The sequence below is a fragment of the Salvelinus sp. IW2-2015 genome, linkage group LG1, assembly GCF_002910315.2.
Source record: "Salvelinus sp. IW2-2015 linkage group LG1, ASM291031v2, whole genome shotgun sequence".
NCBI lineage: Eukaryota > Metazoa > Chordata > Actinopteri > Salmoniformes > Salmonidae > Salvelinus > Salvelinus sp. IW2-2015.
The window spans coordinates 52326672-52341972 of NC_036838.1; the positions used below are offsets into that span (position 1 = coordinate 52326672).

At 47.3% G+C, this 15301-nt stretch overlaps 1 protein-coding gene across 2 annotated transcripts in view; it reads right to left on the minus strand.

The window, feature by feature from the left end:
- LOC111969707 (uncharacterized) overlaps window positions 1-15301 on the minus strand; it is a 42877-nt gene that overhangs the window by 563 nt on the left and 27013 nt on the right. The window lies entirely within an intron of this gene.

A 15301-nucleotide genomic window follows, 5' to 3' on the forward strand; every position in this document is an offset into this window, starting at 1 on the left:
GCGGTGAGAAAGAGAGCAGTCATTTTGACTTAGACCCGAGGACACCTTGACTTCCTCTCGGATGGTTTCATGACGTTTCCCCTCATTCGGCTGCTATCACCTAAAACAGCAGAGGGTGCTAACACAACTGACACAGGATTTCCACACATCTCTCAAGCCACACACACACACCACACACACACACACACACACACACACACACACACACACACACCACACACCACACACACACCACACACAACACACACCACACACCACACACACACACACACACACACACACAACACACAAACTGACTTCTGGACATTGCCTATGGGGCTATAACATTTATAGAATGTTGCGTGACTCTTTCATTTTTGTCTCCCTCTCCCCCTCCTCCTTCATTCTCCCTTGCCCCTCCTCCCTCCCTCCTCCTCCTCCCAACCATCCTCTTCCTGACCTCCACATACTCCTCCCTCCCTCCCTCATCTCCCTGCCCTTCTCCTCCCAACCCATCCTCTTCCTCCCCTCCTCCACCTATTCTCCTTCCCCTCAACCTGTCCTCCCTCCCTCCCTCCTCCTCTCCTCCTACCCTCCACTCATCCTCCCTCCCTCCACTAACTCCATCCATCCTCCCTTCCCCCTAACCTGTCCCCACCTGTTCCCTCCCCTCCCCTTCTCCATTTTTCTCCCTCCCCCATCCTCCTCCTCCTCACCTCCCTCCACCCATCCTCCTAAACCCAGCATGACTGTCTACCTCTGTGTCACTCTTTTTCTCTCCCTCTCCCTTCCCACTCTCAGACACAGTCAATGTGACAGCTACAATCTCTCCCACTGCTAGAGCCACGGAAAAGCACAAAACTCCACCTCCCCCATGCAGTGTGACTGTAGGACTCATCTTGAGACTCACTCATCATGAGGTTAGGGGAGAGAAGGGAGAATGAGAATGGGGGAGAGAAGGAGAGATGAGGAGGGAAGAGTGGAGGCATGGTTGCTGAGCAACACAGAGTTTGACTGGGTTATTTCTAGATGCATCCTCTGATGCTGTTTTGCTTCTTCTCCTCCTTTTCACTCTCTTCTTCTGGGACTTCGGTGGTGTGAGAGAGAGAGAGAGAGAGAGAGAGAGAGAGGGGCAGACCGAGAGAGATAGAGATGGATCGAGAATGCAGAGCAGGAATCATTTATGTATGGGAGTCCTAAGGGCGTGAGGGGAGCGTGTCTGCTTCATTCAGTACAGTCGCCTTGTCCATTGTGTGTGTGCAGCATATCTTTGCTTGCATAAGCAGAGACAGGGAGCAGGATCAGTCTGAACAGGATGTTGTCTCATTTCTTCACTCTGCTCCTCTCCTCCACCATGAATATGAACAAGGACATCTTCTTGGGTGGAGAAGACATGTCTGTTGTGTGTTCAGTGCACACTGTTGTGTGTTCAGTGCACACACGCACATTAAACCCTGCCCTTTCCATGGCAGGGTTTAATGTGCGTGTGTGTATTTGATGGAAAGGAATGAGGTGAGAATTAAGTGAGAATGCAGAGGGAGTTTGGGCAAACTGGTCTAAATTAAAGGTTGACCGATTATTTGTTGTTGTTGTTGTAATAATGACAATTACAACAATACTGAATGAACACTTATTTTAACTTAATATAATACATCAATAAAATCAATTTAGCCTCAAATAAATAATGAAACATGTTCAATTGGGTTTAAATAATGCAAAAACAAAGTGTTGGAGAAGAAAGTAAAAGTGCAATATGTGCCATGTAAAAAAGCTAACGTTTAAGTTCCTTGCTCAGAACATGAGAACATATGAAAGCTGGTGGTTCCTTTTAACATGAGTCTTCGATATTCCCACGTAAGAAGTTTTAGGTTGTAGTTATTATAGGAATTATAGGACTATTTCTCTCTATACCATTTGTATTTCATTAACCTTTGACTATTGGATGTTCTTATAGGCACTTTAGTATTGCCAGTGTAACAGTATAGCTTCCATCCCTCTCCTCGCTCCTACCTGGGCTCGAACCAGGAACACAACGACAACAGCCACCCTCGAAGCAGTGTTACCCATGCAGAGCAAGGGGAATAACTACTCCAAGTCTCAGAGCGAGTGACGTTTGAAACCGCTATTAGCACGCACCCCGCTAACTTAGGCTAGCCAGTTCACATTCGGTTACACCAGCCTATCATCGGGAAGTTGGATGCTTGAGCACAGCGAAGAGCTTCTGGCAAAACCAGGAACGTTGCTGTTTTGAATGAATGTGACGAGCCTCTGCGCCTAACCACCGCTCAGTCGAGGCTCTAGCAAATCATAGACTTGAATTAATAACATAATAACACACAAAATACCGAGGCCTTAGTCATTAATAGTGGTCGAATCCGAAACTTATCATCTCCAAAACAAGACGTTTATTCCTTCAGTAAATATGGAACCGTTCCGTATTATCTAACGGTGGCATCCATAAGTCTAATATTCCTGTTACATGCACAAACCTTCAATTTATTCATAGTTACGTAAAATTCTTGCAAATTAGACGCCCCAACTGTTGCATATACACTGACTCTCGTTGACAATGAACGCAAGAAAGTGACACAATTCACCTGGTTAATATTGCTCTAACCTGATTTCTTTTAGCTAAATATGCAGGTTTTAAAAATAGTAACTTCTGTATGATTTTAAGAAAGGCATTTATGTTTATGCGTTAGGGTACACGTTGGAGCAACGCATACGCACCGCATCGATTAATGCAACGCAGGACACGCTAGATAAAACTAGAAATATCATCAACCATGTGTAGTTAACTAGTGATTATGATTGATTGATTTTTATAAGATAAGTTTAATGCTAGCTAGCAACTTACCTTTGCTTCTACTGCATTCGCGTAACAGGCAGGCTCCTCGTGGAGTGCAATGTAATCAGGTGGTTAGAGCGTTGGACTAGTTAACCGTAAGGTTGCAAAATTGAATCCCGAGCTGACAAGGTAAAAATCTGTRGTTCTGCCCCTGAACGAGGCAGTTAACCCACCGTTCCTAGGCCGTCATTGAAAATAAGAATGTTTTCTTAACTGACTTGCCTAGTTAAATAAAGATTAAATAAAGGCGTAAAAAAACGGCCAAATCGGTGTCCAAAAATACTGATTTCCGATTGTTATGAAAACTTGAAATCGGCCCTAATTAATCGGCCATTCTGATTAATCGGTCGACCTCTAGTCTAAATGTCAGAAACTGACCATTTCTAAAGGACCACGAGACTAAACACCACTTTAACACAAAGACAGTTTACAGTTTAGTCATTTAGCAGACGTTGTTATCCAGAGTGACTTGCTCAATGACACGTCAACAGATCTTTCACCTATTCAGGTCGGGGACTCAAACCAGCAACCCTTCAATTACTAGTCCAATGTTCTTAAACCGCTAGGCTACCTGGTGCCCCCAAATACCTTGAAACAGCATGAAAATCCCTGTGACACAGAAGCTAGAGGATTGGCACAGCATTATTATGCATTATAACACAATGTCTGCAGTTAGTGTGCATATTCATATAGCTTGCTATTTGGCATAGAGAAGCACTTTGAAGACGCACACCTGCCTCACACATAGGCCTACATCTGTCTGAATACAGATGTGCTTGGAGGAATGTGTGTGGTGGATTCAAGGGTCACCGTTGAAAAATCCTCCTTCACTACTTCTTAGTTCTTGAAAACAATCAAATCTCTCAGGAATTCCTGTGTTTGTGTCTTAATGTTTGCTAGCTGCTAAATATAGTGCCTTCCCTCCCCTTTGTGTATTCCTATAGAAGAGAGAGTGACAATGGAGTAGTAGGACAATACTGACCCTTCACCCTTGCCGGTCCACAGCCCACCACACCCACACAGAGCTCAGGGACAGAGAAAGTGAACCAGGAGAGAAGACRCACAACCAGACCCACAGGGCTCCCAGGAACATCCCCAGTCAGGGAAAGTGCACATGACATGGCTCACACATGAGATACTGCTGTTGTTCTCACGTTGACAGGATCAGACAGGGAAGGTCATGTGATCACTCAGGGGGATGTCACAGCGGGCAGACACACACACACACACACAATCATGCAATCCATGGCCTACCCTGTTTTGACTGGACAACTGTCTGACCTTAACTGTCTGAGCGGCATGGTGGTTTAGCTTTACAAGAGATACAGAGGAGACCTCTAAACACATACTTCCAGACACAGCACAGACCAGCAGATTACACTTCACACAGCTAGGGAACATTCTAGAACCCCTCAATGGGAAAACACAGTGTCATCCGAGGCTGCAGTGTCACCCCAGAAACACCACGAACAGATTCAGGCCTTTTACTGTAGCCTATGCACCACACACACATTCAACATTTACTCAACTTTCCCCACAACCGTAATAATGTAAGTGAAGTGATACAGAAAGTTCCAGCACTTCAGTGTCTGTGAGCATATGTGTCATGATACTTGACTACCTAACTCTAACCTGAGCTGCACTCTCTTCTCAGACTGCGTCTCAGAACGTCAGTTCGACACGTCATCTTTACCGTAGCAACACCAAATTCCTCTTGCGGTATGATGGCGGTCTACCAAACCATTGATCCCTGAGCAAACTGCTGCGGTAGAAGAAGCACACAGGAGAGGAGACACACTTAGCTCCCCATCTCTCTGATAGTGTTATGCTGGTGAATGAGGACCCAAAAGCGACTTAACAGAAACAGAGTCTTTATTCCAGTCTATAACAAAAACGATAATCCTGGATATAATCTCAGGTAAAGTCAACCAGGAAAACTGAAATCCTCTAGGCAGTAGAGGGGAACAACTGGATACGCGACCACAGACTGCAGGTCGCTTCGGGAAGGCGCAGGCCGTAGCTGATATAGATACCTGCTCACACGCAGCATCTGAAGAAGGCGGAAACACGACAGGGCGGAACAAGGACACAGAACAGCAAACATCAAACAAGGATCCGACAAGGACAGAAGCGGAAAACAGAGGGAGAAATAGGGACTCTAATCAGAGGGCAAAATAGGGATACGGGACAGGTGTGAAAGAGTAAATTAGGTAGTTAGGAGAATGAGAACAGCTGGGAGCAGGAACGGAACAATAGAGAGAGAGAGCGAGAGAGGAGAGAGGGAGGGGAGAGAGAGGGATAGAAAGAGGGAAAGAACCTAAAGACCAGCAGAGGAAACGAATAGAAGGGAAGCACAGGGACAAGACATGATAATCAATGACAAAACATGACAGTACCCCCCCACTCACCGAGCGCCTCCTGGCGCACTCGAGGGGAACCCTGCGGCCAACGGAGGAAATCATCAATCAACAACGGTTCAGCACGTCCCGAGATGGAACCCAACTCCTCTCCTCAGGACCGTTAACCTCCCAATCCACTAAGTACTGGTGACCACGTCCCCGAGAACGCATGTCCATGATCTTCCGTACCTTGTAAATAGGTCCCCTCGACAAGGACGGGGGGGGAGGAAAGAAGAACGGGGGCGAAGAAAAGGCTTGACACAGGAGACATGGAAAGACAGTGGACGCGACGAAATGTCGCGGAAGAAGCAGTCGCCACAGCGACAGGATTGACGACCTGAGAGACACGGAACGGACCAAGAACCCGGAGTCAACTTGCGAGAAGCTGTCGTAAGGGAAGGTTACGAGTGGAAAGCCACACTCTCTGACCGCGACAATACCTAGGACTCTTAATCCTACGTTTATTGGCGGCTCTCACAGTCTGCGCCCTGTAACGCAAAGTGCAGACCTGACCCTCCTCCAGGTGCGCTCACAACGTTGGACAAAAGCCTGAGCGGAGGGAACGCTGGACCGGCAGCTGGGACGAGAACAGAGGAGGCTGGTACCCAAGACTACTCTGAAACGGAGATAGCCCGGTAGCAGACGAAGGAAGCGAGTTGTGAGCGTATTCTGCCCAGGGACTGTTCTGCCCAAGACGCAGGGTTTCGAAAAGAAAGGCTGCGTAATATGCGACCAATCGTCTGATTGGCCCTTTCTGCTTGACGCGTAGACTGGATGAAAACCGGAAGAGAGACTGACGGAAGCACCAATCAAACGACAGAACTCCCTCCAAAACTGTGACGTGAATTGCGGGCCTCTGTCTGAAACGGCGTCTAACGGGAAGGCCATGAATTCTGAACACATTCTCAATGATGATTTGTGCCGTCTCCTTAGCGGAAGGAAGCTTAGCGAGGGGAATGAAATGTGCCGCCTTAGAGAACCTATCGACAACCGTAAGAATCACAGTCTCCCCGCAGACGAAGGCAGACCGGTAATAAAGTCTAAGGCGATGTGAGACCATGGTCGAGAAGGAATGGGAAGCGGTCTGAGACACCAGCAGGAGGAGAGTTACCTGACTTAGTCTGCGCGCAGTCCGAACAAGCAGCCACGAAACGGCGCGTGTCACGCTCCTGAGTAGAGCCACCAAAACCGCTGGCGAATAGAAGCAAGCGTACCCCGAACGCCGGGGTGCCAGCAACTTTGGCAGAGTGAGCCCACTGAAGAACAGCCAGACGAGTAGAGACAGGAACGAAAAGAAGTTACTTAGGACAAGCGCGCGGCGACGCAGTGTGAGTGAGTGCTTGCTTTACCTGTCTCTCAATTCCCCAGACAGTCAACCCGACAACACGCCCTTCAGGGAGAATCGCCTCGGGTCGGAAAGCCACAGAAGAACTAAAGAGACGGGATAAGGCATCAGGCTTGGTGTTCTTATTTCCCGGGCGATAAGAAATCACGAACTCGAAACGAGCGAAAAAACAACGCCCAACGAGCTTGACGTGCATTGATCGTTTGGCAGAACGGATGTACTCAAGGTTCTTATGGTCAGTCCAAACGACAAAAGGAACGGTCGCCCCCTCCAACCACTGTCGCCATTCGCCTAGGCTAACGGGATGGCGAGCAGTTCGCGGTTACCCACATCATAGTTGCGTTCCGATGGCGACAGGCGATGAGAAAAATAAGCGCAAGGATGGACCTTATCGTCAGAATGAAGCGCTGGGACAGAATGGCTCCCACGCCCACCTCTGAAGCGTCAACCTCGACAATGAATTGTTTAGTGACGTCAGGAGTAACAAGGATAGGAGCGGATTGAAAACGCTTCTTGAGGAGATCAAAAGCTCCCTGGCGGCACCGGACCACTAAAGCACGTCTTGACAGAAGTAAGAACTGTGAGAGGGGCAGCCACTTGACCGAAATTACGAATGAAACGCCGATAGAAATTAGCGAAACCCAGAAAGCGCTGCAACTCGACACGTGACTTAGGAACGGGCCAATCGCTGACAGCCTGGACCTTAGCGGGATCCATCTGAATGCCTTCAGCGGAAATAACAGAACCGAGAAATGTGACAGAGGAGACATGAAAGGCGCACTTCTCAGCCTTCACGTAGAGACAATTCTCTAAAAGGCGCTGGAGTACACGTCGAACGTGCTGAACATGAATCTCGAGTGACGGTGAAAAAAATCAGGATATCGTCAAGGTAAACGAAAACAAAGATGTTCAGCAGTCTCTCAGTACATCATTAACTAATGCCTGAAAGACAGCTGGAGCATTAGCGAGACCGAACGGCAGAACCCGGTATTCAAAATGCCCTAACGGTAGTGTTAAACGCCTTTTCCACTCGTCCCCCTCTCTGATGCGCACGAGATGGTAAGCGTTACGAAGGTCCAACTATGTAAAGAACCTGGCTCCCTGCAGAATCTCGAAGGCTGACGACATAAGGGAAGCGGATAACGATTCTTAACGTTATGTCATTCAGCCCTCGATAATCCACGCAGGGCGCAGAGTACCGTCCTCTTTCTTAACAAAAAAAACCCCGCTCCGGCGGGAGAGGAAGAAGGCACCACGGTACCGGCGTCGAGAGTAACAGACAGATAATCCTCGAGAGCCTTACGTTCGGGAGCCGACAGAGAGTATAGTCTACCCGAGGGGGAGTGGTCCCCGGAAGGAGATCAATACAACAATCATACGACCGGTGAGAGGAAGGGAGTTGGCTCTGGACCGACTGAAGACCGTGCGCAGATCATGATATTCCTCCGGCACTCCTGTCAAATCACCAGGTTCCTCCTGAGAAGAGGGGACAGAAAAACAGAGGAGGGAGCAGACATTAAACACTTCACATGACAAGAAACATTCCAGGATAGGATAGAATTACTAGACCAATTAATAGAAATTATGACATACTAGCCAGGGATGACCCAAAACAACAGGTGTAAAAGTGAACGAAAAATCAAAAAGGAAATGGTCTCACTGTGGTTACCAGATACTGTGAGGGTTAAAGTAGTGTCTCACATCTGATACTGGGGAGAAGACTACCATCTAAGGCGAACATGGGCGTGGGCTCCCCTAACTGTCTGAGAGGAATGTCATGTTTCCGAGCCCATGCTTCGTCCATAAAACAACCCTCAGCCCAGAGTCTATCAAGGCACTGCAGGAAGCAGCCGAACCGGTCCAGCGTAGATGGACCGACAAGGTAGTACAGGATCTTGATGGAGGACCTGAGTAGTAGCGCTCACCAGTAGCCCTCCGCTTACTGATGAGCTCGGCTTTTACTGGACATGAAATGACAAAATGTCCAGCAGAACCGCAATAGAGACAAAGGCGGTTGGTGATTCTCCGTTCCCTCTCCTTAGTCGAAATGCGAATACCTCCCAGCTGCATGGGCTCAGTCTCTGAGCCGGTGGGAGGAGATGGTTGAGATGCGGGAGGGGGAACACCGTTAACGCGAGCTCTCTTCCACGAGTCCGGTGACGAAGATCTACCCGTCGTTCTATGCGGATGGCGAGTGCAATCAAGAGTCCACGCTGAGAAGAACTCCCGGGAGAGAATCTCATCTTTAACCTCAGCGTGAGTCCCTCCCAGAAAACGAGCGAGCAACGCCGGCTCGTTCCAGTCACTGGAGCAGCAAGAGTGCGAAACTCTATAGAGTAATCCGTTATGGATCGATCACCTTGACATAGGGAAGCCAGGCCCTGGAAGCCTCCTTCCCAAAAACTGAACGATCAAAAACCCGTATCATCTCCTCTTTAAAGTTCTGATAATCGTTAGTACACTCAGCCCTTGCCTCCCAGATAGCTGTGCCCCACTCCCGAGCCCGACCAGTAAGGATGATATGACGTAGGCGATCCGAGCTCTCTCTCTTGAGTATGTGTTGGGCTGGAGAGAGAACACAATATCACACTGGGTGAGAAAGGAGCGGCACTCAGTGGGCTGCCCAGAGTAACAAGGTGGGTTATTAACCCTAGGTTCCGGAGATTCGGAAGACCAGGAAGTAGCTGGTGGCACGAGACGAAGACTCTGAAACTGTCCTAGAGAGGTCGGAGACCTGAGCGGCCAGGGTCTCAACGGCATGACGAGCAGCAGACAATCCTGCTCGTGTCTGCCGAGCATTGCTCCCTGGATCTCCGACAGCAGTGTTGCGAGAATCCGTAGTCGCTGGGTCCATTCTTGGTCGGATCCTTCTGTTATGCTGGTGAATGAGGACCCAAAAGCGACTTAACAGAAACAGAGTCTTTATTCCAGTCTATAACAAAAAACGATAATCCTGGATATAATCTCAGGTAAAGTCAACCAGGAAAACTGAAATCCTCTAGGCAGTAGAGGGGAACAACTGGATACGCGACCACAGACTGCAGGTCGCTTCGGGAAGGCAGGCCGTAGCTGATATAGATACCTGCTCACACGCAGCATCTGAAGAAGGCGGAAACACGACAGGGCGAACAAGGACACAGAACAGCAAACATCAAACAAGAGCAAGGACAGAAGCGGAAAACAGAGGGAGAAATAGGGACTCTAATCAGAGGGCAAAATAGGGGACAGGTGTGAAAGAGTAAATTAGGTAGTTAGGAGAATGAGGAACAGCTGGGAGCAGGAACGGAACAATAGAGAGAGAGAGCGAGAGAGGGAGAGAGGGAGGGGGAGAGAGAGGGATAGAAAGAGGGAAAGAACCTAATAAGACCAGCAGAGGGAAACGAATAGAAGGGGAAGCACAGGGACAAGACATGATAATCAATGACAAAACATGACAGARAGCCAAATTAACTACTGTAGATGAGCTGTCACAGCTGAGATAACAATGAGCAGTGAAGATTACATTAGACAGGGAGGGAGGGATGGATGGAGAAAGATTGGGAGATGAGAGTGGTGTGAAGAGACAGGCACAACTCTGTGTGGAAGATATAACCCATGCCTCATTTCCTCTTTACCAGAAGGCAGATATCGTAGAACGTGGTTTTTGTGTTTCGTGGTGCATGCTTCTGGTTTCATACCTTCATTCAGTGTTATATCTGCCCCTCCCTCCATTCCAACCTCCAGTCCACCCTCATCCCACTCTCTTCTCCTGTTGTCAGAAAGCGCCAGGCACAAATATACACAGTCTCTCTCTGTGTGTCTCTCCTTGCTTTACACCCAAACAGACGCCTCACAAGTCCTCGACTGGCAGCTTAATTAAATATTTGCCGAAAAACACCAGTCTCAACGTCAACAGTGAAGAGGCGACTCCAGCATGCTGGCCTTCTAAGCAGAGTTATAAAGAAAAAGCCATTCTCAGACTGGCCAATAAAAATAAGAGATTAAGATGGGCAAAATAACACAGACACTGGACAGAGGAACTCTGCCTAGAAGGCCAGCATCCCGGAGTCGCTTCTTCACTGTTGATGTTGAGACTGGTGTTTTTCTGGCCATTTTGAGCCTTTCTAAGGACATTTCTAAGTGACCCTCAACTTTTGAACGGTAGTGTGTATACAGTATATTTAAAAATAATATTATGGCTGAGGAATAATAGTAGATCCTGACGTAGGGTTTCCCATATTATGGTCAAGGTTAGGGTTTGGATAGCTGATTCCAGATATGTGGCATTGTAGACAACAGGAAGAGTAAAGTGACACACACAGGGGAGGACTGGCCATCTGGCATTTCGGGCAAATGTCAGACGGGAAGGTCAATTTTTAGCCCAGTGGGCCTGTCTAACTTGGGCTTTCAGCGCAAAATTATCCTTAGCTGGCTAATAACGGGGGCCTGGTGTGTTAAAAATGCCAGGGACGATTTTCAGTCCCAGTCCGCCCTTGCAACACAAACATTAGTGGATTATGTCAGAGAGTACAGGAAGACTGTGGTTTTCGTATATATTTGCGTGTCTGTTTTTCATATTCAATCGCTAGTGGGCGACAGGGTGGTTTTCCTGTACAGGGAGACTGTTTCTACAGAAGTACTAGAGCACAGCAATCATTCTTGCAGTATATGGGGAATTGGTACCTTTCAGTCATGGTTTAAGACTGGGTCTTTTGTTTTTGAGTCACAAGAGTCTCCACCCTGGCAACCCAAACTACACAAACAGACAAACACGGGCCGGGTCTGAATTATTTTGTGACTGTGATCTTTCCGAAACCAGAGAGCAGAGGCACCGCGGGTATTAAGATAACACTGACAAAGGCCTCTGTGTAAGTGTCTGTGTAAGTGTCTGTGTAAGTATCTGTGTAAGTGTTCTGGTAAGTAATCTGTGTAAGTGTCCTGTGTAAGTGTCTGTGTAAGTGTCTGTGTAAGTGTCTGTGTAAGTGTCTGTGTAAGTGTCTGTGTAAGTGTCTGTGTAAGTGTCTGTGTAAGTGTCTGTGTATGATTGATTCTAAAACAACAGAATCTATGCCCTCTGTTCTAATCAGCAACAGTTTCCTCCATAGGCTGTAATATGTGTGTGTGTAGGTGTATGTGTGTATGTGTGGGTGTGTGTGCATGTACGAGTGTGTACAGTATGTGAGAGAGAAGGTATTGCAGTCCATTAAAAGCCTTGAGAACAGTCTCCCAGTGGGTGTGTGAGAGTAGAGTGTGGAGGCGTTTTCTGCACAAACATGTTGAACRCAGTGCCATTTATTTAAATCCATGGCTCTGGTAGTACCTACTATTCTGTAAATCTGCAGCTACACAGTTACAGTCCTATGTTATACAACTGACTACTATTCATATGAACTAACAAACAAGCCCCAAACATTCCCCTCTGGCGGAAGATGGCACCACCGCTGTGTAAAACTGAAAGTGTGTATATGTGTGTCGTGCGGAGTTCTAACTCAAAGCAGAATCAGTGAGATCCGCTGTTGCTACGGTTACCTTGTCCAGCTGAACTGTTCTAAGAGAAAAGAAAGGGAAAGAGAGAGAGAGAGCGAGCCCTTAAGAAAATCTCACAATCAAGGACAGGTGTGTGACTATGTAACTAACTATCCTGTTACTAAGGAAACAACAGCTGATGGAACCATTAACATATTGCTCCTATACAGCCCTTTCAGATCTAAGCCATGAAAAATTGTCCAAGAGGGTCTCGCTCCTACAAGGCTGCATGGATAGCTGATTGATTATATGACAGAAGGAACACAGGCAGAAGGATCTCTGCCACACATGTAACCGGTGTGAAATGGCTAGCTAGTTTGCGGGGTGCGCGCTAATAGCGTTTCAATCAGTGACGTCACTCGCTCTGAGACCGTGAAGTAATTGTTCCCCTTGTTCTGCAAGGGCCGCGGGTTTTGTGGAGCGATGGGTAACGGTGCTTCGAGGGTGTCAGTTGTTGATGTGTGCAGWGGGTCCCTAGTTCGAGCCCAGGTAGGGGTGAGGAGAGGGATGGAAGCTATACTGTTACATTGATGCTGTTGACCCGGATCACTGGTTGCTGCAGAAAAGGCAGAGGTCAAAAGGGGYGGTGAGTGTATCCGGTGTGAAATGGCTAGCTAGTRAGCGGTGTGCGCYCTAGTAGCATTTCAGATCGGTGACGTCACTCGCTCTGAGACCGTGAAGTAGTTGTTCCCCTTGCTCTGCAAGGGCCGTGGCTTTTGTGGAGCGATAGGTAACAATGCTTCGTGGGAGATAGTAGGGGTGAGGAGATGAATGGTAGCAATACTGTTACACACACACACGCATGCATGTACATGCACACACACACACAGTAAAACAGGCGTGAGGTGTGCATACAAGAGGTCTTCAAGGGTCCACCTGTACCCGAATACCGAGACCCGAGTGGGTCTGGATCCAGAATTCTAAATAATGTCACTGGTCTGGGTTGGATCTGATATGATTGTCASGGGTCTCGGGTATGTGTAACTTTAACTGACTTGTCCGGAAGGGACCGTACAGGTCCGAACATGACTGCTGCAGTAGACAGTTTATAATTTATACTGCTGCTCTCGCTTTTCACGAGAGTGGAGCTTGTTGTTGTTGTTGGCCAATCATCAACGCGGCAATAGGCTACAGCCATATTGCCTTGTTCCTTGTGTGGCAAAAGATAGGACATATCTAATCAATGGAAGATGGAATTAAAAAAGACGGAATTAAAGTTAAAGGAGAAGGATAGGCTACAATAACCAAGAGCTAACAGGTAGGCTGCTYCATATTCTGAATGGAGTTGTTGTGATTTGTAACTGTAGGATCAGAAAGCACATGCACTGCAACCTCAGTTAGCCTAGCTAGCTAACATTTGATGTAGTCAAGACAGGTACTACGTAATCATATTTGATGATAAATAACCTAGCTAGTTGTCCTCAGGTCCGTTCAMAARGTGTCTCTATATTTCCCAAAWATATTTATGCAAAGCCCCAGGTTCATTTTGGAACGGGTCCAACTTTTTGGACCTGTGAAGACCTCTAGTGCCTACTTCCTCTTAACTCAATGCTTCTCCTTTTTCAGCTGAATATTGTTGACATCAAAACTGACACAACCCCTCCCTCCATCTCTTTATCTGTGTCGTACCTTAACCAGCTTTTTGGGCTGGCGGAAGAAGGTGGTCTTTGCGGTGAAGAAGGTGAAGTCTTCGCCCTCCTCGTCCAGACTGCAGTAGCCGCTGCTCATGCTGTTGCTGCCAGTCATTTAGGAGTTAAATACGAGCCCTCGGCTGCCTATAGACACCCAGCAGAGCCGCAGGAGGAAATCTGATTGTTCCCAAGGGGGGGATTCTCTGCCTGTAGAGGCATTCAGCAACACACACTGTTCACAATGCTCAGTCCTAGAGCTCTTCACATCCACAGCCAGTCCCTTGGTAGCTCAGTATATGGACACACACCACTAAAGCTCACAGTCCAAGTATCGCTCAGTTCTCTCAATACAAGCATCCACTGCCGGTCGTTCACAGTCCTGTGTCTGTAGGTATCCAGATAGGCTTGGACTACAGGATCAGAGGTGAAGAGAGAGGAGAGGGGAGGTCGGCTTAGATTTGGGTCCGTACAGCGTTCCACCAGAGAGGCTTCAGGAAATCGGAGAGCGCGAGTAGAGATGTGTCACTTCCTCCTGTCATGTGTTCTCTGACACCGGTATCACACACACATYCCGGTGTCACAGAGTCAGAGTATCWAAGCTTAGCCTCCAATTACAGCACTGCTCACCTGAGAATGCCCCACATACTGCTCCCTCAACCCCCTCCTACCCTACCGCTGTGTGTACTGTTCAGCTGATAAGAGCCGTGAATGGGTGCACACACACACAAATTGCTCTAGCAGGCTACTGCTGCTTYCCCATACAGGCACACGCTCACACATCAATTACTCTGACAGGCTCTCTCTCACACAAACACACTCTGGTAGCTGTAGTTCAGGTCAGTGGCTCCAGGGTCCCTGGTGAACGAGAATACCTTACTCTTCTCCGTTTCACAAAGACAGGCAGAAAAAAATCTCTCTCTCAAGTGTAATGTTTACTGTTATTTTTGTATTGTTTATTTCACTTTTGTTTAATATCTATTTCACTTGCTTTGGCAATGTAAACATWTGTTTCCTATGCCAATAAAGCACCATAAATTGAAATTGAATTGAAATCCATAGTGAGAGAGACAGGGAGAGAGTGAGAGATGTGGTCTCATAGCTCATAACACTTGATATGCATGAGCAGGAAGCCACAGTAATATGTCTGCTGTGTGCTCTGCCTTAGTGCTGCAGCTGTATGAGATAAACCTCCACATGTATAATAACCTTCTGTTTACTACTGCATTAGAACAGCATTATACACTCTTATAAGCATGCCAAAAAACACACAGATAGATGCATGCATTGCACGCAAACACACACACACAGTAATGATGAAGAAATTTATCTCAGAGAAATTCATTTTAGGTCTAATTCCATAAAGAGGAATTGTAAGCATTTATTYATTCATTTAGGGTTAGGTTTAGAATTAGGTTTAGGGGTTAATGGTCAAGGTTAGGGTTAGGTAAAATAGGATTTTGAATGAAAATGAATTTTATGTGTGTGTGTGCACGCACGTGTGTGTCAGAGAGCAATATTTATCTACAGCCTTTAAAAAAAATATATCATTAAGAAATTAAGATTGACAGACGGTTGATCAGGTGGACTCTGTCAG